Genomic DNA, 26,348 nt, shown 5'->3' with positions numbered 1-26,348 from the left:
CTAAGTAGTATTCCATTGTGTAGATGTACCACTTTTCTGTATCCATTCCACTGTTGAAGGGCATCTGGGTTCTTTCCAGACTCTGGCTATTATAAATAAAGTTGCTATGAACATAGTGGAGAATGTGTCTTTGTTATATATTGGGCAATTTTTTGGGTATGTGCCCAAGAGAGCTATAGCTGGGTCCTCAGGTAGTTCAATGTCCAATTTTCTGAGGTATCTCCAGACTGATTTCTAGAAAGGTTGTACCAGTCTGCAATCCCATCAACAATGGAAGAGTGTTCCTCTTTCTCCACATCCTTGCCAGTATCTGCTGTCACCTGAGTTTTTGATCTTAGCCAGTCTGACTGGTATAAGGTGAAATCTCAGGGTTGTTTTCATCTGCATTTCCCTTATGATTAAATATGTTGAAAATTTCTTTAGGTGTTTCTCAGCCATTCGGCATTCCTCATCTGTGAATTCTTCGTTTAGCTCTGAACCCCATTTTTTATACAGTTATTTGTCTCCCTGTGGTCTAACTTATTGAGTTCTTTGTATATTTTGGATATAAGCCCTCTATCAGTTGTAGGACTGGTAAAGATCATTTCCCAAACTGTTGGTTTCTGTTTTGTCCTAATAACAGTGTCCTTTGACTTACAGACGCTTTGCAGTTTTATGAGATCCCATTTGTCGATTCTTGATCTTAGAGCATAAGCCATTGGTGTTGTTTGTTCAGGATATATTCTCCAGTGCCCATGTGGTCGAGATACTTCCCCACTTTTTCTTCTATTATTTTGACTGTATCTGGTTTGATGTGGAGGTCCTTGACCCACTGGAATTAAGCTTTGTACAGGGTGATAAGAATGGATCGATCTGCATTCTTCTACATGCTGACCTCCAGTTGAATCAGCACCATTTGCTGAAAATGCTGTCTTTTTTTCATTGGATGGATTTGTCTCCTTTGTAAAAAATCAAGTGACCATAGGTTTTGTGGGTTAATTTCTGGGTCTTCAATTCTACTCCACTGATCTATCTGTCTGTCTCTGTACCAATACCATAAAGTTTTTATCACTATTGCTCTGTAATACTGCTTGAGTTCAGGGATAGTGATTTCCTTGAAGTCTTTTTATTGGTGAGGATAATTTTAGCTATCCTGTGTTTTCTGTTATTCCACATGAATTTGCAAATTGTTCTATCTAACTATATGAAGAATTGGGTTGGAATTTTGATGGGGATTTCATTGAATCTGCAGATCACTTTTGGTAAAATGGCCATTTAAACTATATTAATCCTGTCAATCCATGAGCATGGGAGATCTTTCCATGTTCTCAGATCTTCTTCAGTTTCTTTCTTCAGCGGGTTGAAGTTCTTATTTTACAGATCTTTCACTTGCTTGGTAAAAGTCACACTGAGGTATTTTATATTATTTGGGTATCTCATGAATGGTGTTGTTTGCCTAATTTCTTTCCGCGCTTGTTTCTCTTTTGTGTAGAGGAAGGCTACTGATTTATTTGAGTTAATTTTATACCCAGCCACTTTGCTGAAGATGTTTATCAGGTTTAGTAGTTCTCTGGTGGAACTTTTGGGATCACTTAAATATACAATCATATTATCTGCAAATATTTTGATTTCTTCCTTTCCAATTTGTATCACGTTGATCTCCTTTTGTTATCTGATTGCTCTGGCTAGGACTTCAAGAACTATATTGAATAATTAGGGAGAGAGTGGGCAGCCTTGTCTAGTCCCTGATTTTAGTGGGAATGCTTCAAGTTTCTCTCCATTTAATTTAATATTAGCTACTGGTTTGCTTTATATGGCTGTTACTATGTTTAGGTATGGGCCTTGAATTCCTGTTCTTTCCAGGACTTTTATCATGAAGGGGTGTTGAATTTTGTCAAATGATTTCTCAGCGTCTAATGAAATGATCATGTGGTTTTTACTTTTCAGTTTGTTTATATAGTGGATTATATTGATGGTTTTCCATATATTAAACCATCCCTGCATCACTGGAATGAAGCCTACTTGATCATGATGGGTGATTATTTTGATGTGCTCTTGGATTCGGTTTGTAAGAATTTTATTGAGTATTTTTGCATTGATATTCATAAGGGAAATTGCTCTGAAGTTCTCTTTCTTTGTTGAGTCTTTGTTGGTTTAAGTATAAGATTAATTGTGGCTTCATAGAAGGAATTCGGTAGTGCTCCATCTGTTTCAATTTTGTGGAATACTTTGGATAGTATTGGTATGAGGTCTTCTATGAAGGTCTGACAGAATTCTTCACTGAACTCATCTGGACCTGGGCTGTTTTTGGTTGGGAGACCTTTAATGACTGCTTCTATGTCTTTAGGAGTTATGGGGTTGTTTAACTGGTTTATCTTTTCCTGATTTAACTTCGGTACCTGGTATCTGTCTAGGAAATTGTTCATTTCCTCTGGATTTTCAAGTTTTGTTGAATATAGGCTTTTGTAGTAGGATCTGATGTTTTTTTTAAATTTCCTCCGGCTCTGTCCTTATGTCTCCCTTTTCATTTCTGATTTTGTTAATTGGGACACACTCTCTTTATCTTCTTATTAGTCTGGCTAAGGTTTTATCTATCTTGTTGATTTTCACTAAGAAATAGCCTTTGGTTCTGTTGATTCTTTGTATATTCCTTTTTGTTTCTACTTGATTGATTTCAGCTCTGAGTTTGATTATTTCCTGCCTTCTACTCCTCCTGGGTGTGTTTGATTATTTTTGCTCTAGAGCTTTTAGGTGTGCTGTCAAGCTACTGATATATGCTCTTTCCTGTTTCTGCAGGCACTCAGAGCTATGAGTTTTCCTCTTAGCACAGCTTTCATTTTGTTCCATAAGTTTGGGTATGTTTTTCCTTCATTTTCATTAAATTCTAAGAAGTCTTCAATTTCTTTTTTATTTCTTTCTTGACCAGGTTATCATTGAGTAGAGCATTATTCAACTTCCATGTATATGTGGGCATTCTTTCTTTATTGTTATGGAAGACAAGCTTTATCCCGTGGTGGTCTGATAGGATGCATGGAAATATTTCTATCTTTCTATATTTGTTGTGGCCTGTTTTATGACAGATTATATGGTCAATTTTGGAAAAAGTACCATGAGGTGGTGAGAAGAAGATATATCCTTTTGTTTTAGGACAGAATGTTCTATAAATATCTGTTAAATTCATTTGGTTCATGACTTCTCTTAGTCTGTCTATGTCTCTGTTTAATTTCTGTTTCCATGATATGTCCATTGATGAGAGTGGGGTTTTGAAATCTCCTACTATTATTGTGTGAGGTTCAATGTGTGCTTTGAGCTTTAGTAAGGTTTCTTTTATGTATGTGGGTGCCCTCGTATTTGGTGCATAGATAATTAGGATTGAGAGTTCATCTTGGTGGAATTTTCCTTTGATGAATATGAAGTGTCATTCCTTATCTTTATTTATGACCTTTTGTTGAAAATCGATTTAATTCGATATTAGAATGGCTACTCCAGCGTCTTCTTCAGACCATTTGCTTGGAAAGTTGTTTTCTAGCCCCTTACTCTGAGGTATTTTCTATCTTTGTCCCTGAGGTGTGTTTCCTGTAGGCAGCAAAATGGTGGGTCCTCATTGCGTATCCAGCTTGTTAATCTGTGTCTTTTTATTGGAGAATTGAGTTCATTGATGTTGAGAGATATTAAGGAATAGTGATTGTTGCTTCCTGTTATATTCGTGTTTGGATGTGAGATTATGTTTTTGCTTGTCTTCTCTTTATTTTGTTGAAAAACGTTTAGTTTAGTTTAGTTTAGTTTGGTCTAGTGTGTAGCTTGCCTCCTTTTGTTGGGCTTTTCCATTATTACCCTTTGTAGGGCTGGATTTGCAGAAAGATATTATGTAAATTTGGTTTTGTCATGGAATATCGTGGTTTCTCCATCTATGTTAATTGAGAGTTTTGCTGGATACAGTAACCTGGGCTAGCATTTGTGTTCTCTTACGGCCTGTATGATATCTGTCCAGGATCTTCTGGCTTTCATAGTCTCTGGTGAGAAGTCTGGTGAAATTCTTATAGATCTGTCTTTATATCATTTGACCTTTTTCCCTTACTTTGTTTTGCGCATTTAGTGTTTTGACTATTATGTGACAGGAGGAGTTTCTTTGCTGGTCCAGTCTATTTGGAATTCTGTAGGCTTCTTGTATGTTTATGGGCATCTCTTTCTTTAAGTTAGGGAAGTTTTCTTCTATGATTTTGTTGAAGATATTTACTGGTCCTTTTAGTTGGGAGTCTTCACTTTCTTCTATACCTATTATCCTTAGGTTTGATCTTCTTTCTTATTGTGTGCTGGATTTCCTGTATGTTTTGGGTCAGTTCCTTTTTCGGTTTTACATTACCTTTGACAGTTGTGTCAATGATTTTTATGGAATATTCTGCTCCCGAGATTCTCTCCTCTATCTCTTCCATTCTGTTGCTAATGCTTTTATCTACGGCTCCTTGTCTCTTCCTTTGGTTTTCTGTATCCAGGCTTGTCTCCCTTTGTGCTTTCTTTATTGCTTCTATTTCCACTTTTAATTCTTTCACCTGTTTAATTGTGTTTTCTTGCAATAGTTTCAGGGATTTTTGCACTTCCTCTCTGTATGCTTCTCCTTGTTCATTTGTGTTTTCTTGAATTTCTCCAAGGGACTTCTTTATGTCTTTCTTGAAGTTCTCCATCATCATGATGAAATGTGATTTTAAGTCTAGATATTGCTTTTCTGGTGTGTTTGGATATTCAGTATTTGCTTTGGTGGGAAAATTGGACTCAATAAATTGCTAGGTGAAACAAGTTAAATACGATTTGGAAAAGAAAAATCAACAAATTTTCTCTGTTGTTCAGACTTTGTAGTTAAATATTCAAGCAATGTGCGTGTTTGTGTTTGTGTGTGTGTGTGTGTGTGTGTGTGTGTGTGTGTGTGTGTATGACTATATGCTATGTATTTAATGAGTCTAAAAAGAGGTCATACATGGAAAAAACAATATTTACATTAAAACTTAATTGATGTGATCAATGAAATGCAAGTAATAATGAAGTAGGAGGGAGATATCTATGGGAGGAAGAAAGCTAGCAACAGGACATATTATCAGGATGGCTAAAAGCAGGAGGGACAGTTAAATAAGAACAATGATAATGGCATATGTGTGAAAAATACCCCAGTGAAATCCATTAATTTTCTGATAACTTTAATAAAGAGATTTAATCATTTCAATTACTCCAAATTACTGTAATCCTCTTAAATGCTATTTTGAACATTCTGAAGATACAAATCAAATTCTTCACTATATGAATAAATTTGGTTGGGTATTTTATATAGAACATTGAAAGCCTTGTTCTGTGAGACAGATGTATTACACTCAAAGTGTACCATAAACCCCATGTGTTTCCATTTATTGACCAGGCCTGATTTAAAAAAAAAAAGTCTATAAGGTACCAGATTTAGGAATAGACCATATGTCTCAGAAACTAGGTCATATGTTGCCAGATCTAGGGGGAAACCATAAAATCCAGATTAATATCATAAAACCCTCGTTCAAAGAACAGGCTAAGGATAATCACAAAAATGGTGAAATATCTTATCTCAGAGCAGGCCGCCTGTGTTGGTCAGCCCTACTTCATAACATGGTTGAAAGTTCATGACATATGAATGTAGATCTCTGATCACCTGTGACCCACCAATGAATTTTTGATTATCTAATACTTCTAGAAAGTTTCCCCTATCCTGAATGCCTTTGTCTGTGGTCACCATTTCAAAGAATGGCTGATCCCTGAATGGTTGTTGTTTCTGCATATTAAATGTGCCAGTTTTCATACTGTCTGAGACTGAGTTCTTTCTTCAGCAATTTTTGGACCCTTACTATAGTTATATACAATTGCAATTTTTTAGGTTTATATTAAAATTTATTATAACTAGATGATAACAGATTTGACAATTGCAATAAAATTTTACCACAAAAATATTTTAAAAATTAGAAGAATAACGAAACAAATAAATTGCTAAGAATGGGTATCTGACTGTTAGGTAAATGTTACATGCTATCTGGAATATACTTACCAATGGCTACTGCAAACACTTTAGACATCCAGAGTGTGAGAGAAAGAGAAGAGAGAGAGAGAGAGAGAGAGAGAGAGAGAGAGAGAGAGAGAGAGAGAGAGAATGGAATGAGGGGAAGAAGAATTGAAGAAACCACAAAATAGAGATTAAATTGTGATAAAAAGTGAAAATACCAGCCCTTGGTAACATCTAAACTGTTATCTGTAAGTGCAGTGGGATGGGATATATGTTGTATGTGCATGCATAAACAAACATCTAACTCATAATTTAAGCATTTGAGGAAATGGCCAAGCTAACTCTGACCACAAAATACAAGAAACAAAGTTATCAAAAAGAAAAAGACAGAGGTAGAGACTTGGAAAATAAGACTGAGTCATGGATCATTACAGCATTAAATATTGTGCTTAAGAATTCCTTGTTTGGAAGTCTGGGTGTTTTTACAGGTATTGAACCTATGTGAGTAAATTGACAGTATATCTTTCTTATAATAATTTTAAATTTTATAAAATTTTTCTGGGTGGCTGTCATCGCTAGCATCAGTGAAGTGTTATCTCTTGGTAAAGGAGACAGGTAAATACAGCCAAAAAATAAAAAAAATAAAAAAAAATTAAAAAAATAAAAAAAGAGTCAGCAATTGTGGATGATTGGATGATATTGTAAATGAATGACAAAATCAATATTTTTAATGCCAATGATTTTGATTTACAAGAGCTCAGCTCAAAAAAGAAATACAAGTCTCACTCATATAATTGATGTCAGTTTTATTTTATGTTCTGACTGTGAATAAAATGAAATGTAGTATTTATAATTGTGAGAGGATTGGAGTTTACAGTAATAAAGGAAATAGAGCATAGAACAAAATTATAACTATGATGCATGGTGAAGCCAATACTAGATCTCACATAATATTGCTGGATGGTCTGAATAGAATATGACTTTTCAATAATGTCTACAATACATCAGGTATACTAGTCCTAAAAAACGGAATGAAGAATAAATATATAAATACATTTAGTAAATATAGTTCATAAGTACACATTGCTTTACTTCTGTCTCATGTTACAAAAGCACATATTTTTGTATAATCAAAATTAATATATTTGGGTTTTGTACACTTAAATATGAAAGCATACATTCTACAGCACATATGTTGTGGCACCAGTAATCTACTAGTTATGATATATTCAATTGACTGCTGCATTTTCATGGATAGGATAAAATAGACATGCATGCAGACCATATTTTTGATGTCTCTAATATCATTCCTGAAATATAAGCCTATTTCCTCATAAGTGTACTAATACTTACTTTTTCAAGGTTTAGAATAATTTTATAGAAATCATTACTTTCTAAACAATGCCTACATTATTTTAGCATTTCTCTTCTTTGATGCAAATGTAATTTTAATGAAAACTAACTTGCAAAAGCAACATGTAATGACACAATGATTTTATAATAGTAAGTTTTATAAATAATTTTAATTACATGAATTAACTAATTAATATAGTTTTGATAAATAAGCCAAGGAAAATAAAAATTAATAAGTTAGGTGATGTCTTCTCATTAGCAATGTACTCGGTCCATAAATAAAAGTCCAGAATTAAAAAACAACTAGAAGGACAAGATATACAGTGAAGGACTTTTCTTCTTTCAGTAACTTTTGTCTCTGGTTTAAATTGATCATTTGTTTGCTAGGCTAATCCCCAAGCAGGGGGCATGTCCTCTTCACTTGCACAACTCTCTTACATAAGTAGCCTTGTTCTCACCTCAAGTGAAAAATAAGAGAGCAGAGCAGGGGAGGGAAGGAGGGAGGGGAGAGACAGAGACAGAGAGGGACAGAGAGACAGAGAGACAGAGAGACAGAGACAGAGACAGAGGGGAGAGAGGGGAGAAAGGAGAGAGAGGGAGAGAGAGGAGAGAAAGTTGGATTTTACTACTTGTTTAGCTGTCTCCATTTTAACCTCAGACTGAGAGTGGACATCAGAATATCAGAATGCCATTATGGTATTTTGAACAAAAGGCTCAGTGTTCATGATTCTACTTGGAGAACCCAAAATAGCATCGTAAGCACTGACATACTGACGTGTTGTGCTACTAAAAGCCCAGCATCCCTAAATCAGAGCACAGTAATCTGTGAAGGGTCGGCCGAGAAGCCCATAAAGGGAATCAGCTTTTCCTTCTTTTCTCTTTCAACTGCTGAGAAGCTACAGTTTCAGTTTGCGGAATAAAAGGATTTAAACCTGACAAGGTAAGGTTATGAGGATCCTGGATAGATTTAAAATATAAATCAACTGAATTTAGTAGAGAGTCAACAAGTAGTTGAAAAATTTTGGTTAGTTGATATTTTATAAAGAAAAGCAATCTAGAAATAATTGAAGCCAGGACATTTTTGGATGTTTCCTAAAAATATTATACGTGAAAAGATTATATTTTCCTGATCAAATTGATAAAAATTTGCCCACATGTTATATTATAAATGTATGTTTCTTCAACAATAGATAAGACTAGATTATATTTTAAATATCTTGAATATTTTATACTTGAATTTGCTGGATAATATTATGAACTAAAAATAATGAATTTGTGTTCCTTCAAATTATGAGAATTATATTTCTTTATAAATAATTATGAGATATAACAATTTATTTCTTGATACTTTTTAGAAACATACTACATATTAATACCATTGTTTTGTGAAACTAACAATTATGAAAGACAGATAATATTTTTGATTTCTTTCTTCTTTTCATAATTTGTGGCTATTAAACTTTTTATTTTATTTAAAATCTATTGTCAAAAATTAAAGCAATAAATATTATTAGGTTTCTAATAAAAATAAATATGAAGTAGGACAAGTATGTACATATTTGGCTGGTTATAGAGACAAAGACATTTATATATATCAAATTATGTATTAGAAAAAAGTATAAACTACATAAAAATATTAAAATCAAAATTTAAAAAATATGAGATTAGACACAAATATAATTCATCAATTTTTATTTTGAAGCCTATCAATTTTAATAAAACCTGAAGTTAGTTGCAAAAAGGATTTATAAAACCCAGAATATTAAACAAATTTAAATAAATAAATGGTTTTAAAAATAAATTTTCTGAAATTTTATTCCTGAAATAAAAAAATAGTTATATTCTGTGTATTTTTAAATCCACTTAAGTGAGTTTTTGACAAACTGAAATGTGCAGGCAGAGGTTTGCTAAATCACTTATAGTTATTCAACTGATTTAGCTACATGTATTGATAATGTTCATTTTTCATCATTACATTGTCTTTGCAGCTTGTAGAAGTCAAGTTTTCACATATGCATAGGCCTTTTTTAACATGATACGCACTGCGTGAGACTATGTTTTGCTACTATGTTAAGTGCCATGACATTGAAACTACTGTTATTTATAGCTCATATTAATGTCAAAAATTATATTCAATAATCTTATTTTTTTGACTTTCTAACAAAACTATTTTTATTTTTTTATTCTCATTGTTTTAGCCGAAAAAGAAAACATAACTACTTAAGTTTCAAATAAAAAAATAGTTCAAATATCATGTTTCCCACATGTAATTTTATGTATTAGCTTTATAAAGCATTTATTCCTAAGATAAAGTCATTATTTTATGTTTTACAATGTATTTAGACTCAGGAAAATTCTGTATAATTAATTTATATTAATAAAGTTTATATAATTTACACTGTAAGTATATGAATGTTAGTATGCAATTCCTAATTCCAAAATACAAATTATAAACAAGAATATTGGTTTTATTTGGATATTGATTTTTATATTATGAATATTTATTAGTATTGAATTTAGTGTTCAAAAAATGCTTTTTAAACACAAAAAATATTCTAATCTATATATATAGAATTATTTTTTAAATTAGGTAATCGTCTTATTCAATTTAAAAGCTACAATATTTCCTGTTCTTTAAACGTATTTATTTCATTATTAAGATGCCCTACCTTCTAAACAAAGTACATCTTACAGTGTATAAGATAGATGTACATTTACTATATTTTATTGCTAAATATTTTGGTAAGATTTTCTCTTTACTTCTGCTCTATATATTTCTCATTAAATGCACACACACACACACACACACACACACACACACACACACACACACACTTTTTCCTATTACTATTATTTTTCCAATTTGTACAAAGCTTAAAGTAGGTCATGCATTTTTAATTTTTGTGTTATTCTTTGGTTTTCCCATTGTGTTTAACAATAGGAATTTTCTAATCTGATTTAATTAAATTACTGTAAACTGAACAAAATATCTATTTTGATTTTTTTCACTATTAGAAAATATTCATGATGAATATATCATCTTACCTTCATTTAAGTATTACATTGCATGTATGTAGGCATCTATGATATGCACATTTCGTTTTTTACAAGAGAAAATAAATTTAATTTAAATTAAAGTATAAAATACATACCTGAGTGTCTCCCACACATTTTTCAGAAATTAATTTTGTTACAGTATAACCTATAAATAAATATAAAAGGAGACTGGTTTTGTCCCTCATAATTTTAGAATGCGTGTAAGATCTCATATGTTATATGTTAATGATAATACTGAAACATTAATTGAGTCAGGAAAAATAAAAATTATTTGTTCCATGCTTTAAGCGGTACATTGATCTTTTCAAACACATTTCTTGAGATTTATTGCTGTCAGTCTCATGTTGACAACCAAGATTATGAGTAAGAGAAAACATAATTTTAAATGCTATAGTGATGAATTATTTTTAAAACCATGATCTTCCAGCATGTTTATTTCAATTTTGCATAAAAGATTGAGGCTAAAAATAAACTACTATGTAACTAACTAATGCCTCTGCAAGAATCCCTTTTATGATTCCAAAGACAAAAGAATAGCGAGATGAGATTACCAAACTGACAAGGTGTTTGACCTAGTTAAAAAAAAGGAACTCAAAATAGATGTAAGAAAATATATATTTCTTCTGTTTTACTCACTATCTCCACTGACTTCATTACAGTAAAACATAAAAATATTTCTCCAATTACCTCCTGTTTCTACTGTCACCTGGACTATTGAGGTAGTTCTTCAAAAGGATGTTGGTATCCTTTTCAGGAGGGTCTAGAATATAAAGCATGAATTTTTTTTTTACAAAGTTTCTCACATGAATTATCGAGTTTACATAAAACATTTACTGACACATGACTTAAAAGAAACACTTGATTTTGCTCTTCAAATCTTCTATTTTGACATAAAAATGAAATTTTAAGTGTTAATAAACAAAAATTAATTATCACGATGAAGGACCAATACATTACTACTTGATCTGTGCTTTAATTGCAACTTACATTATGAGTGAATTGTGTGCTTTTAAAATACAGTATATTAAATTCATGCCTTATCATTACAAATGTACTTTTTTCTATGAAGAAATTAAAAATTGTATGAAGAAATTAAGAAAATATACCAGAGTAACAGGAAACTAAATGTCTCAGTTTTTCTACCTTTGCCGTACTGTAACTAAAGTTTCATAAAAATTATTCTATCATGCATTTTACTTGCAAAATATTCAGTAAAGAGACTATCACCTTCTTTCATAAAATGATAACACGATTAAATGAGCAGATAAATATGAAAAGTAACTAAATCATTAAAATATTACTGTAAAATGAGTAAAGCCATTGTTGTGGAAATTCAAACAGATCCTAGTGTGTCAGTAATTAATTACACCTTGACAATACTTGGATTATAGCTCTTCAGCCGGTAAAGCTAAATGCTGCCCTTTTGCACTGCACTATTTGCTGAAAGGGGCTAGGCTGCAATAGCATTTCAGTTGCATATAAATGCATACTTCCTAAATAATGTTCTTCATGGAACACGTTAGATGCAAACATCTCTTTATATATATTTTCATTCTCTTAATCATGGTTTCTAGACTACCGATTATAGGTCCATATTAAGTTTAAACCTGATAATAAATAATCACTCATAGATATACAACATTGGCCAAAGTATTTGTCTACAGAAAAATTATTTCTAGTTGAATACATAAAAGTTTATAATTTCACTTTTGTATTATTATTATTATAATTATTATTAAAATATTATTTAATGGAAAATATAATTTATTTTTACTTATAAACTTTGTCTAAATTATACTTAACACATAAATAAACTTCATTATTAATAAGTGTGTATGTGTGCCTATAAATGTATTTATGTATTTTTTTAAGTTAGAATCTAAAACAAATTATGTTTAACATATATATATATATATATATATATATATATATATATATATATAATGAGATCTCCTGAGCATTTTCATCAGTTTATATTAGTTGCAAAAAATACCATTGTTATACATTTGTATGCTTATAATGGTCTATTATAATATATCCACCTGCCTAATCACATATTTATTCTTCCACATCCACTTTTACTTCCATATTTTACTTATTCTGCTATTATTTCTTTGTATTCTTTTCTTTCTCTGAACTTAATGTATGAAAGAAAATGTGACAATTATCTTTCTCTCTATGGTTTCTTTCCCTCAATATCAAAACCTCCATTTCCTCCTACCTTCTTGAAAATGACAGTTTGTTTTATTGAATGTTTTCTACATATCACATTGTCATTGTTAATTCTTGTAGCAATAGGCATCTAGGCATCTATCCTGGTTCTATATTTTGGCCTTTGGGTAGATCCATGAAGGGACAGCTGGATCATGTAATTATGCTAATCTTTTTAAAGGAACAGCCACATGATTTTTACATTGGTTGAACTAAATTTCTGTTATTCCTGAAATGTGTGCATATGTCCTTTTCAAAACACTATCTTCTTTATCATTTATTTTCTTCTTGATAAACGTCGATGAAATGGAAATGCATTGATAATTTTACTTCCACTTCCTCAATGGCTAAGAGCATTGCACATTTTTGAATTTCCAGTTGCTCACTGGTCATTTGTATTTCAATGCTTGAGAAGTGTTTAATATGGTAAATTTGTTACCTCTTTAACTATTATTCCATCATTTACTTACTTTTTATATATTCTATTTATGAATTACATTTAAGATGGACACCTGGAAAACATTTTCTGGGATTCTAAGGGCTGGCCTTTTACTATGTTGTTTGTATTTCAATTGTTAGCATTTGTCATTTCTTCCTCAGCTACATGAATCTAGTAAAGAGTCTTTGACAATGTCAGTATCTTTAATTGTTTCCATTATTTTGGCGAGGAATTCCAAAGGATCAGATTTTACACTAACGGCGATGTAAGCTGTTTGTTTTTGTATAGGTTTCTATTTCCATTTTTCCACATACATTCTACAGATTTCTAAGAACCTTATGCCAAAGACGCTGCGTTTTAAAATGATTTATGTATTTGTCTCATTTTCAAGGACATTAGAAAACTATTCAAGCTCATTTCTGGGTTTACTGCTGCTTTGGCCTGTATGCCATTTGGTAATTTTTTTTTATTTTTTGCTACCACCTTCATATTATTCTGATGCCGGTGTTGCGTGCATTTAAAACCACAACAACAACAACAAACAAACAAATATGCTACCACCTTTCCCAGACCATGGCCTGGACTCCAACCTGCCCCAGTTTAGCTCCATTGACTTCACTTCCAATTTACCTGTTTCTCCGGCATAGCTTTGCCAAGCTGCCATCAACTCTGCCATTTGCTCTTTTTCTCCTGCCCACCTTAGCTCCGTAGAAGGAAAACTCTAGACAGTTTTATTAATTTAGAACTTGTCAGATAACGCAAATGCTGTGACTAGGATCTCCTGCCCTAAACTTACCAGCTAGCTTATTTCAGTTGATGGCGGAGGCCACTGGTTCCGGTGGCCATACAACTTTACATGGCTGTGTGTTCTTCTTCCAAAGCCTGGCTCGAAGAACTCCCTCCTCTCTCCTTGAGTCTGCTCTTCTTCCTCTTCCTTTCACCCATCAATTATCGTCTGCCTTTTTTATTGACACAATCAAGGGAATCAGCATCTCCTCTACTTGCCCCTATAGTATAATTTGATCTCAGGAATTATGATATTTGTAGTATTTTACTCATGAGTGCCTTGATTATTTGAGAGTATTTCATATTAATTTTGAGACCCTGAGTTCATTTCTAAGCCCCACAAAAAAACTTACATTAAAATAGGAGAAATTTCTCTTTAATTTATGCTTTATAATGCACATTTCAATTTTGAGTATAATAGAATAAATGTTTTATGAATATTCAATTTTAAAATAAGTATTACTTGTTAGTATATTATATGTGAACAAATACATGTTAGGATCTAACTTAAACATGCATGTTATATTAGATTGTTTATTTGAATCCTTGATTATCTTATTTCTTCATATCCTAAGCCTATGTGTTATACCAATTTAAAAAGAAAAGCCAGGAATCATTGTAGTTATGAAGTGTCATGGTCAAGTCCAGCACATGTATTATCTTTTTCTCTCCCTCAAAATTTATTATAAATTGTTCTTTTGAGGATATTGTTTATTTGCCAGCTCTGAGTATAAGTATTCAATTCATTTGGCTTAAATACAACTCCTTAGTTAATGGCTAAATTAAATCATTTAAATTTAGGATGCTCCTGGTTCACACATATACAATAACAATGATAACATCTGTATCACAAAATCAGTGAACAAAAGTCTGCTTCACAATGGTTGCATTCAGTGTTAACAGTGGATATTTGTCAATGTGGCTGGGGTGAATGAAGATAAAGTACCATAATCAGATTATTCGACTTAGATTAGCATTTAGTATTTGCTTAAAATCACTTAACTCAGTAGAAGAAGCTGGAGAAAAAAAAATGGCCAAGTATCCCTAAAGACTCTTATCATGAGCAGTGTATACAAACTGAGAAATTCAATAATGTTTTACCCAATTTCCTAATTTTTAAAAAACCTTAAGGATTGATACATTTACCACATTTCTTGTAGTATTTTAAACTAAAGACAATATAGTAAACTCTAACTTTTAAATCATAATAGTGTTCTGATGTTTCAACACACATAAGGATTTTGTTATTGTTACTCAAATGAGTTCCAATGATTTTTCAGAGTTATGGCAAGCATGTATTATACTGTGCCCACTGAAAATGCACCAGAAAACAAGAATTTAAAACAAAATTTTATAAACATTAATATTTTCATTGATATTGTTAAATTTTATTTTAGATTTTATTTTTACTTGGCCTGAATGATTTTTAACTCTCTAAAATAAATAAATAAACAAACAAATGAATTTTTAAAAAGTCAAATTGAACTAGCAGATAAGGAATATAAAAATAACTAAACCAAGTTTCATAAAAAAATATGGAATTAATTTTGTGTCAACCTCCTAATCGTGTGCATGAGGCCTGACTTGTAATACAGTTGGTATACCTAGGGAAATTCCATCAAGGAAAATTCTTTTTCACTTTGTATATAACAATTATATAACAATTGTATATAACAATTATATATAACAATTATAATGGCTTCTTGGTTATGAGTTAGCCTCTCTGCATGATGGGGCCCTCTACTGGATTGATCTTATGTGTTTGCTATAGCTTCTGTGATTTCAATTGTTCTAGTATTTCTGATGTGTTCCTTTGGCACCATACTGATATTTGGAATCCAACTATCCCCATCAACTATCTAGTTTTAAATTGCTTTCTACTTTTGCAGTATTAGGTATGGGTTCTATCGTACAGAGAGAGCCTTCAATCCATGAGAAAAGGTATACATGAAAAATGGATGAGGAAAAGTCCTTGAGGCCACACCCCTATGTGAAGAATTATAGGCAACAGAGGAAACCTGGGAGCTGGAGATATTACCTTCCCCAGAGAACAGCACAGCATTAGCTGTCAAGTTGTCAAGTGCCAAATGGTATGCCCTGAATACACACATATAAGCAACATTATACTTACTGAACAGGTGGAAATAATGAGAAAAAAAATCTGATAGGATTTAAGAGCCACTCCAAAGATGGAACTCATATATGATACTGCTTGAGGAACAGAGAACCAGAGACTAGATAACACAGGGATGCATGATAAAAGAAAATAATGTTTATAAAAAAACAAACACACACACTAAATAAAAACAAATAAGCCAAAAAATAGTAAGTAAATGTCTCCTAAGGGCATTCTGACATAATCATAGATCAATACTTTGTCCATCATCAGAAATGTTTCCTCCTACAGCAGATGAGAAAAATAAATAAATCAAGAGACCCACAGACATATATTATACAGAGAATCTTGGAACACGCAGAACTAAATGAGATGTCTCTGTTAATTACTTCCCCTCAGCGTTCAGTGAAATCCAGATAATGAACAGAAACAGAGTAGATGGTGATGGATAAAGGCAAGAGAAATAACCAACATAATCAAAGTTTATATGAACTCATACAGACTGCAGCAGGAAGTGTAGGGCCTGAGTGGGTCTACAACAGGTATATATAATGGCTTCCATTTTAGTGTGTTTATGAGACTCTTGAGTGTGGAAAAAAGATGATCTTTAATATCTGTACCTTACATGGAATGGGAGCTCTTTCTCTTCTGTTAGTTTGTCTTTAGCTACAGTGTATTATTTTTGGTTATACCATACATTGTATTAAGTTTTCTTTTATAACTATCCCTTAAAAGCCTGTTCTTTTCCAATGAGAGACATAAAGGAAGTGGATCTGGATAGGACAGTAGGTGAGGAACTGGACTGGTAGAGTGAGCAGATACTAATCAGAATATAATATGTGAAAAAAGTCTGTTTTCAATAAAAGGAAAAAAACCAAATAAATATTTTAAGACAGGAATGGAAGCAGAGAGCACAAAGAAATGCAGCTTACTGACTTTCACTTATTATTTGTTCAACTTGATCTGAGAATAATAAAACCTAAGGTAGTCTCGGCCTGCCACATCAATTAATAAACAAAAATAAAATAAATAAATAAAATTAATAGAGAAAAGAAAGGAAAAGAAAGAAAGAAGGAAAGAAAGAAAGAAAGAAAGAAAGAAAGAAAGAAAGAAAGAAAGAGAGACAGACAGACAGACAGACAGAAAGGGCCTCCAGACATATGATAAGAAAATTGCAGCAGATATTTTCTCAGTTGAGCTTTGGAATGTTTTATTGTTGAAGAAAACTTATGTGTTTCCATATCCTTGTTATTGTGGATGAAAGAATGAGGAGTTTTGCCTTGAGATTGTATTTGCTAAGTATGTCAGAAGCCAGACTAGATGCCTACCAGCATGACTCCCTAAACATGATCTGATGAAGAATAACAATTGATATATATATATATATATATATATATATACACACACACACAGAGAGAGAGAGAGAGAAGGAGAGAGAGAGAGAAAGAGAGAGAGAGAGAGAGAGAGAGAGAGAGAGAGAGAGAGGAGTAGAAAGTACATGAGACCTCAAAAGTACAAGCAACCAAGAAATGAGAGAAGAGAATAATTTCCCAAGGAGATGAAGACACCAATTGTTTTTCTAATATCCAATGATTAACCATTTAAACATATATGTAAGTAACATTGTACTTAGAAGATTGAACTTGTTTAGCTGAAGAGAAAATATAAACAGATATTTGTATGTAACAATAGGAAAAATATATAAACACAGAGTACATAACAAGATGTAGTGAAAAATAAATCATGAATTAAAAAAGAGCTAAAAGATGAATGTTGGGAGGACTTAGAGGAAACAGATGAGGGAATTATGCAATTGTAACCCCCAAAGACTAAACTTATCAGGAAAACACAAAATAGAAGCGCTCACTAATAAACATGAATTAAATAAATATTATGAAAAATATGACACAGGTTCATTAGAAAGATGTGAGCAGTGACACTGAAAGTTGTTGAATGTGGCCTGAGGTGTTGATTAAAGTACACTACGTAAATGCATTGAATATTCAAAGATTAAAAAATATGTCTAAGACCAATTAACAAATATCTCCATTCTTATAAAACAAAACCCTGTCATTTAATTTTTTACACTTTAAAAGTAGAAAAGTAGGTAAGTAGGTAGATGAATAGACGTGCACACACAGATATACAATAAATGAATATCATGGAAAGAAATAATATAATATTTTAACATAGTGATAGCTAAAAATTATAGTTTGTCACATAATAAGATTTTTATAGATACTAATTTTAAATATGTTTACACTCATCAACTAGGTATAGGTGGCCATATTTTAAAATGTTTGCTAGCAAATCCCCATATTTGAACAATACCATATATTTATAATGATATTTTATAATATGGATGCTAAAATATTCTAGCAGAAATATAATTTGCAGACTGAGTTAAAACTGTGCCTTATAAATATACAATGAGTTTCATAGATTGGTGTTTTGGTAAACCAAATTAGTAATACTGACTGACAGATGTTGTAATAACAACCAGAACCTGGAAAGAACTCATATGTCCTTCAGTGGAGGAATGAATACAGAAAATGTGACACATTTACACAATGGAATACTACTTAGCTATTAAAAACAATGACTTCATGAAATTCTTAGGCAAATGAGTGGAGCTAGAAATATCATCCTGAGTAAGGTAACCCAAGCACAAAAGAACATACATACATGGTATGCACTCACTGATAAGTGGATATTAACCCAAAAGCTTGGAGTACCCAAATACAATTTATAGACCACATGAAGCTCAAAAAGAAGGAAGACATAGGTGCTTCAATCCTTCTTAGATGGGGGAACAAAATATTCACAGGAGGAAATAAGGAGACCTCTCTTGATCTTGCTCTCTTGCTCCCTCTTGCTCTCTCTTGCTCTTATCCTTTTCTCCCTTCGTCCCCTCTCTCCCCACTCCCCTCTCCCTTTGTCTCCATGTGCCCATGGATGGCCTCTACTCTTTTATTTCTCTACTTCTCTCTCTCTCTTTCTCTACCATACTACCCTCTTTACTCCACCCCCCATGCCCTGAATAAACTTAAAAAAATAGAGAGAGAGAAATAAGGAGACAAAATGTGGAGCAGAGATTGAAGGAAGGCCATCCAGAGACCACACCACCTGAGAATCCATCCCATACACAGTCACCAAGGTCAGACACTGTTAAGGATGCCAGAAAGTGCATACTAACAAAAGCCTGATATAGCTGTCTCCTGAGAGGTTCTGCCAGAGCCTGACAAATACAGAGGTGGATACTCACAGCTCTCCATTGAACTAAGAACAGAATCCCCAATGGAGGAGTTAGAGAAAGGACTGAAAGAGCTGAAATTGTTTGCATTCCCATAAGAAAAACAACATTATAAAACAACCAAACACCCCAAAGCTCCCAGAGTATACATTGAGCGACCCATGGCTCCAGCTGCATATGTATCAGAGATTGTCCTTGTTGGGCATCGATGGGAGCAGAGGCTCTTGACCCTCTGAAGGCTTAATGCCTCAGTGTAGGGGAATGCCAGGGCAGGGAGGCAGAAGGAAATGTGTGGGTGGGTAGGAGAGAAAGTTCACAGAAGCAGGGGAAGTAAGGATGGGAGAGGTGTTTTCTGGGAGAAGGGAATAACATTTGAAATGTAAACAAAGAAAATATCCAATTAGAAAATAAGAAAATATATAACAGAATGAAACATTTTTTAAACAGAAATTATTTTCATAATTCAATAGATATCTTACACTTCAGTCTTTCCCCCAATTTCTCAATTGATGGCCTTATCCGGAGTGGATGTGTAGAGGAGCACCCTCTTAGAAGCAGGGGGGAAAAGGATGTAGGAATGGGGAGTTTTGGAGGGGAAACCAGGAAGAAGGGTAATATTGTGGTAATTGGTTAAATTTCTCCTCCATGCTATCAGAGGGTGCATGGGCAGCTCTTCTGCACCTGCCCAAGAGGTGTGATTTCAGGACTGAAATATATATACAACACACACACACACACACACCCCATAAACACACGTACACATGCAAGCACACACCATCAGGTTGTTCCAGGTTAATTTTAATAAGCTGTATCTAGCTCAATGTCTGGGCCACACCTAAACCTCTATGTGGAAAACACACTCCCTTCTGACATCCTTGAGTTAATTCTTACTAAATCTATATTTTATCTTTGTTACCCTGTTTTGTTTCCTGTGTAGCCCACCCATGGGGCACCTTTCCCCTTGCACCTACATTTCAGCCATCTAACCCTCCTGGTCCTTCATGGTGTGGTCTGTCAGATGCCCCTTTCATGGTGACTCTTTTCTTCTCCCGCTCCTTCCTTTTTTGTCTGGGAATCCTAAAAGTCCTGCTTCTGTGCCCCTGCCCGACAAATGGCCACTGGTAATTTTATTTCCCAATCAGAGTCAACAGGGGCCGGCTTCATTTAGCCTATGTGCAGGACATTACAATCACACACAACTTGTGGGAAGGGACTTATTTTAGTTTACAATACCCAGGGTAGCAATCACTCCCTGAGGGTCATCAGGACAGAAGCTCAAGATTGAAAGCTAGAGGCAGGAATTGAAGGAAAGAGCTGGTGCTTACTACTTGCCCTCTATGGTCTTTTCAACATGCATTTTTATATAACACAGAACAAGATACCTAAGGATGGTAGTCTAATAGATGCACTTTTTAAATTCAGTTTGGCTTCATAGATGTTTTCATCAAGGGGACAAGAAAATCAAACTAGTACAACATCCCTTAATATTTAAAGGAAATTGAGATATAAAAGGCTCTTCTTCTAGTTAGATTTATATGTAGGGCACATATGTCATTGCAATTTAAATTCCTTTAGAAAGCTGTACATATATGTGGTATGTTTGGATTTTAAATTTATGAGTTAAATTTATACCTAAAAATCTCTAACTCAAATGACTGTGCAAGTTATTATTTTTTTTGTCAACAACAAAACAGAGTCAACTGTGAAGAAGGGATATCATTGAAGAATTAAATGCACTACGTTAATCTGCACACATGGCTGTTGATCACTATGTGTGTGTGTGTGTGTGTGTGTGTGTGTGTGTGTGTGTGTGCTTGTGTTTATGTTGTGGTGTGTGGTGTGTGTGGTTTGTGGTGTGTGTGTGTGTGTGTGTGCTTGTGTTTATGTTGTGGTGTGTGGTGTGTGTGGTTTGTGGTGTGTGTGTGTGTGTGTGTGTGTGTATGGTGTGGTATGTGGTATGTGTGTGTGTATGTGTGTGTGTTTGTGTGTATGCGTGTTGTGTGTTGTGGGGGTGTGGTGTGTGTGTGTGTGTGAGTGTGTGTGTGTGTGTGTGTGTGTGTGTGTGTGTGTGATTGATGATGAAAGACCCTGCCCATTGTTGACCATCGCAACTCTATACACATAATCCTGGATTTTTATAAGAAAACTTACCTAGGAAGCCAGACATACAAGATAATAATAAGCATTCCTCTGTAGTTTCCATGCAACTTCTGCCTCCAGTTCCTTTCCTGGTTTTCTCATGAAAGAATATACTGTCTAAATTTTTGTTGAATATCTGATTCATATCACCTTTCCTCTCCCTCTGGAAAATAAATACTCAGAGTGCTGATTTTGTTTCTTTTCTTCTTTTAAAACATTATTTATTCATTTGTTTACATGCCCAATGCTGCTTTAACCCCCATCCCATCCCAGTCCCACCTTCAGTGAATCCTTCCTCCCCATCTGTACTCACTGGTTTTGTGTGTCAACTTGACACAAGCTGGAATTATCACAGAAAAAGCAGTCTCAGTTGAGGAAATGCCTCCATGAGACCCAGCTGTAAGATATTTTTTCAACAAGTGATCAAGGAGGGAGGGTCCAGCCCATCGTGGATTGTAACATTTTTGGGCTGGTAGTCTTGGGTTCTATAAGAAAGCAAGCTGAGCAAGCCATTGGGAAGCAAGCCAGTAACATCCCTCCATGGTCTCGGCATCAGCTACTGCTTCCTGACATGCTTGAATTCCAGTCTTGATTTTCTTTGGTGATGAATAGCAATGTGGAAGTGTAAGCTGAATAGACCCTTTCCTCTCCAACTTGATTCTTGGTAGTTATGTTTGTGCAAGAAGAGAAACCCTGTCTAAGACAAATTCAATTCGTGCCTCCAGTTCCTTTCCTGGTTTTCTCCATTAGAGAATATATTCTCCAAATATTTTGTTGAATATCTGATTCATATTGCCATTTTTCTATGGAAATTAAATACACAGAGTGCTGATTTCATATATTTCCCTCTTTGAAAAATTTATTTACTCATTTGTTTACATCCCATATGCTGCTCTCACCACTACCCCATCTCAGTCCCACCTTCTGCAAGTCCTTTCTCCCTATCCAACTAGCTTTCTCTTCTGAAAGGTTGGTAGTCCCCCTCCCCCATTTAGATCTTCCCCAGACCCTAGTGCATCAAGCCTGCCAGATTAGCTGAACCCTCCGACACTGAGGACAGACAGGCCAGCCATGAACACTGAGCTGCCTGTCTGCTATAAATGTGCTGGGGGCCTTGTTCCAGAACATGTACGTTCTTTGGTTGGTGGCTCAGTTTCTTTAAGTTTCCAGGGGTCCAGATTTGTTTACTCTGCTGGGCTTCCTGTGGAGTTCCCATCTACTGCAGGACCTTCGACCCTTTCTCCAACACTTCCATAACTGTCTGTTTGGGTATGGGTATCCGCTCTTGTGTCCATCTTTTGCTGGTTATAGCCTCTCAGAGGACAGTTATGTTAGGCTCCTGTCTACAAGTATAACAGACTATTTTTAATAATGTCAGGAATTGGTGTTTGCCCATGGGATGAGATTAGAAATTGGTTGATTATTGGTTCGCCTTTCATTCAGTCTGTGCTCCATCCCTGCATTCCTTTAGAGGGGACAAATTTTGGATCAAAAGTTTAGTGGGAGGGTTGATGTCCCTTTCCTTCCACTGGGGGTCCTGCCTAGCTAAAAGAGGTAACCTTTATAGGTCTTTTCCACGTCTCTACAGTTAGGAGTCTCAGCTAAGAGCACCCATATTGACTCCTGACAGACTTCCTTATCCCAGGTTTCTGGAACTTTCTAAAGATTCTCCCCTCCCTATCACCCCAGCAATTGCAGATGTCTGTTCCTTCTCCTGGCCCACTGGGTACTCTCATAATTCACGCCCCACAACTGATCCTGCCTTCCCATCCCTCTCCCCCTCCCTTTTCTCTCATAGTTCTCTCCCTTCCTCTAGTTATTTCCCTTTTCTCAAGTGGTGAAGTTGAGTCTTGAATCCACTGTGACACAGGAACCATCTTTTCATGTCCTCCAAATAAAGCTTTCCAAAGATTAATATGAATTCAAGGGGTTATTTTTTGAATACTCTAGTCCAACTAATAATACATTAATACATACTAAAATTATCATAAAACTAAATAGAAAATTAAAATGAGAAAATTAAATTAGGAATCCAAAGACATTTTAGAAAAGACAATTCAAAGGTGGCTTACACTTTCATTTACCTAAACTCTTTACTGTTAATATCCTTGTCTACAGTAGGTCCTCTGTGTATTATATTATGGTTTCTGGATTAATGATTTACAAAATTCTTAAGTATGTGAGTGAGTTAGTCTCTGATTCTTGTGTTTTCTCTTGGGCTCTTTTCCTTCTGTTTGTTGTCTTGTCCAAATTCAAAATGTCCTGGATTTTGTCTTATTATATTGCATTAATTATATTGTATTTACATTTTATCATATAACATATTATTTAACATCATTATTCCTTAAAAGCCTGTTTCTCTTTTTCTTCTTTCTTTCTTTCTTCCTTCCTTCCTTCCTTCCTTCCTTCCTTCCTTTCTTCCTTCCTTCCTTTCTTTCTTTCTTTCTTTCTCTTTTTTTTCCCTATGGCAGACTGAAAGGTAGTAGATCCAGATGGGAACTGAGGTAGGATGGAGTTGGGAAGAGTAGAGGAACAAAAAGCATAATCAGGTTATATTAAAAGAAAAAGACAAAAACAGTATCTGTTGTCAAAAAGATGAAACATAATACTCTAGTTTCTTTGTTTAAATTCACAGATTAGGCTTAAAATGTATTCACCCAAATACAGAGTAACAGTTATAATCTGACACCTGTCATCTGCCATTTATTTGGTTATCACATAACTGCCAAGGACCATCCTCAGACTGGAAAGGGGTTCTTAGAAAAACGGTGTCTGGAAGGAGTGAAAAGAAGTGCATCAAAGTCAAATTGTGGGTCCAAGCTGACAACCTGTGTTCTGCTATATGCAGCTTTTCCAGTCTGCTTTTCCTATGTTCTGCTTTCTCTAAAGAGAATTATCTCTATTCTATCTACTTGCTGTTTTAAGAGATCTCTCTGTCCATGTCTTGCTTGCTTGTGTCTACTTGCTTGTGTGTGTATGTGTCTGTGTCTGTGTGTCTTTGTGTCTCAGTTTTCTAAGCAGTTCTCTCATTTTACTGTAAAACAAATTCTCTGGATAGCTCATTTCCTGGGGAACACAGGCCTATTTTATTATTTTACATATCAGTCCAGCTTTTTACTCCAAATTTTCTTTTCATTTATCTTAAAAATCAGGATTCCATTACCAGAGCCCTTTGATTCTTCCTAGACAACAAGCATCCTTTTTTGTTTTTCTTAACCTTGCAAAGGAATTCAGAGATCTGTCTGCCTTTGTTAAGCACACCTGGTAAAGTAGTTGGGTGAGGCCCTGCTCTGAAATTAACATTTCCACCACTCCTGGACCTAGACTTCCTGTGTCCCACACTGACCTTAAATTCGGGAATCTGCCTGCATTTGTATCTGCTTGTCTCTGTATCTTTCTAACAAGCTAGCTCATAATATAGCTACCTCTGCTCCTTTATATTTGTGAAGCCGCTCATATAATTCATATTGTCTCATTATATTTTTGCATTGTTGAGAAATTATGTTTTGAATTCACAAATTTAGAACTCTTTCCCATAGTCTGGAGGACTGTACTAAAGGCCCCAGTGTTTATCATTTTGCTGAGATTAGCAAACTTTGCCTTCTGGACTCCTACTCTTTCTAATTCGTAGGGAGTCATTAACATTAACAGAGAGGACATTCCTCAGAGGAATGTGAAAATGTGCATTATTATACACACAAGACTTATACCCGTAGAAAATATCAACATTTAATTGGAGGCTCATACTGGGACCTTGTCCCATGGACAGCAACCATCTCCCTCTGTCCTCACCAAGTCAAGGCAGGGAAGCTTGACATGTACCATTTTGGAGGAGGAGCAGTGGTAAAATGGTGGTGGGTATATAAATGCATACTTATATTTCAGTTTGTTATTTGCTTGAAAATTTCATATGCTTTAATTTGAACATATTTACCCCCACATCCAAAATTCCTTACAGATAATCTCCTATATTTATATCCACACAGTTCTGTGATTTCTCTTTTAGTCTCACTGAATCAAATTTATGTTGTTCATGTAATCTTCAGTACAGGTTGTGTCATGGAGTTGGAGACCTATTAGTCCTTATGCGTTAAAGAAAACTGTTTCTCCCTCCCAGAGCAGCTACCAAATTCAATAGCCACCAATCTGCAAATTCACCTTCATGATATCACCATCATTCCTATCTATGTTGGGATTTTGTTGGACTCAAGCATGTAAAGATCTTGTGCATGCTATAACAGTCATTGTGAGATCATATGTGTAACTGTCCTGTTCTGTCTGGAAAACAGTTTCCTTATAGTCATCCATTCCTTGTAGTCATCATACTTTATCCACCTGACCCTAGCTCCTTTTTCAATGACTCCTGAGCTCCGAAGAGAAAAACTGTGATATAAAATTTATAGATTCAGTTGAGCACTCCAATGTCTCTTATCCTCTGCAAATTGACCACTTATAAGCCTTTGTGTTGATTTATATCACTACAAAATAAAGATGTAAATAAACATATAAACAAATATTGCTAATACATTCACAAATCTCTAAGTATAGCCATAAGTCATTAATAATAATTTTAATATTACATGCAAAATAGTAGTAGTTTTAGTCGTAGTCGTAGTCCTCGTAGGTTCTTTTCTAGGAACCATAACCTATCTATTCACCCCAGTAATAGCGTCTCACATAATTTTATTTTACAACATTTTATGTTATTTGTGTGCATATGCACATGTGTATGTCTGTGTGCATTGTGTGCACACAATTATGTGCAAGTGAACATGCAGAATACACTGTAGAATGCTGGACATCTGGTTCTATAACACTCTGCTATCTTTCCTTCATGGTAAGACCTTTCATGTTACCTAGATCCTGGCATCTACAAAGCTCAGGTGGTCCATCTGTATTCAGTATCCATTTTGGTAAAATCAAAGGTGTGCTTGGATTCATGTGGAGTATTTTGTGTGATTTCTTAAAATTTGAATGCATATATTCATGTTTTTACTATAAG

General features: G+C 34.2%; 1 protein-coding gene across 3 annotated transcripts in view; it reads left to right on the top strand.

Moving 5' to 3' along the window:
* Window positions 1–7,948: 7,948 nt before the first annotated feature.
* Cdh19 (cadherin 19) overlaps window positions 7,949–26,348 on the top strand; it is a 111,572-nt gene continuing 93,172 nt past the window's right edge. Inside the window, exon 1 of one of the 3 annotated variants that reach the window (XM_039090879.2) lies at window positions 7,949–8,285. The gene's annotated coding sequence lies outside the window, so the exon portion shown is untranslated. The remainder of the gene's footprint in view (window positions 8,286–26,348) is intronic. The other 2 variants (XM_017598843.3, XM_039090877.2) reach the window with 2 other exon arrangements.

The sequence above is a fragment of the Rattus norvegicus genome, chromosome 13 (assembly GCF_036323735.1).
Source record: "Rattus norvegicus strain BN/NHsdMcwi chromosome 13, GRCr8, whole genome shotgun sequence".
Taxonomy (NCBI): Eukaryota; Metazoa; Chordata; class Mammalia; order Rodentia; family Muridae; genus Rattus; species Rattus norvegicus.
Note: the sequence above shows the minus strand (reverse complement) of the source record. Positions and strands in the feature narration are given on the sequence as shown.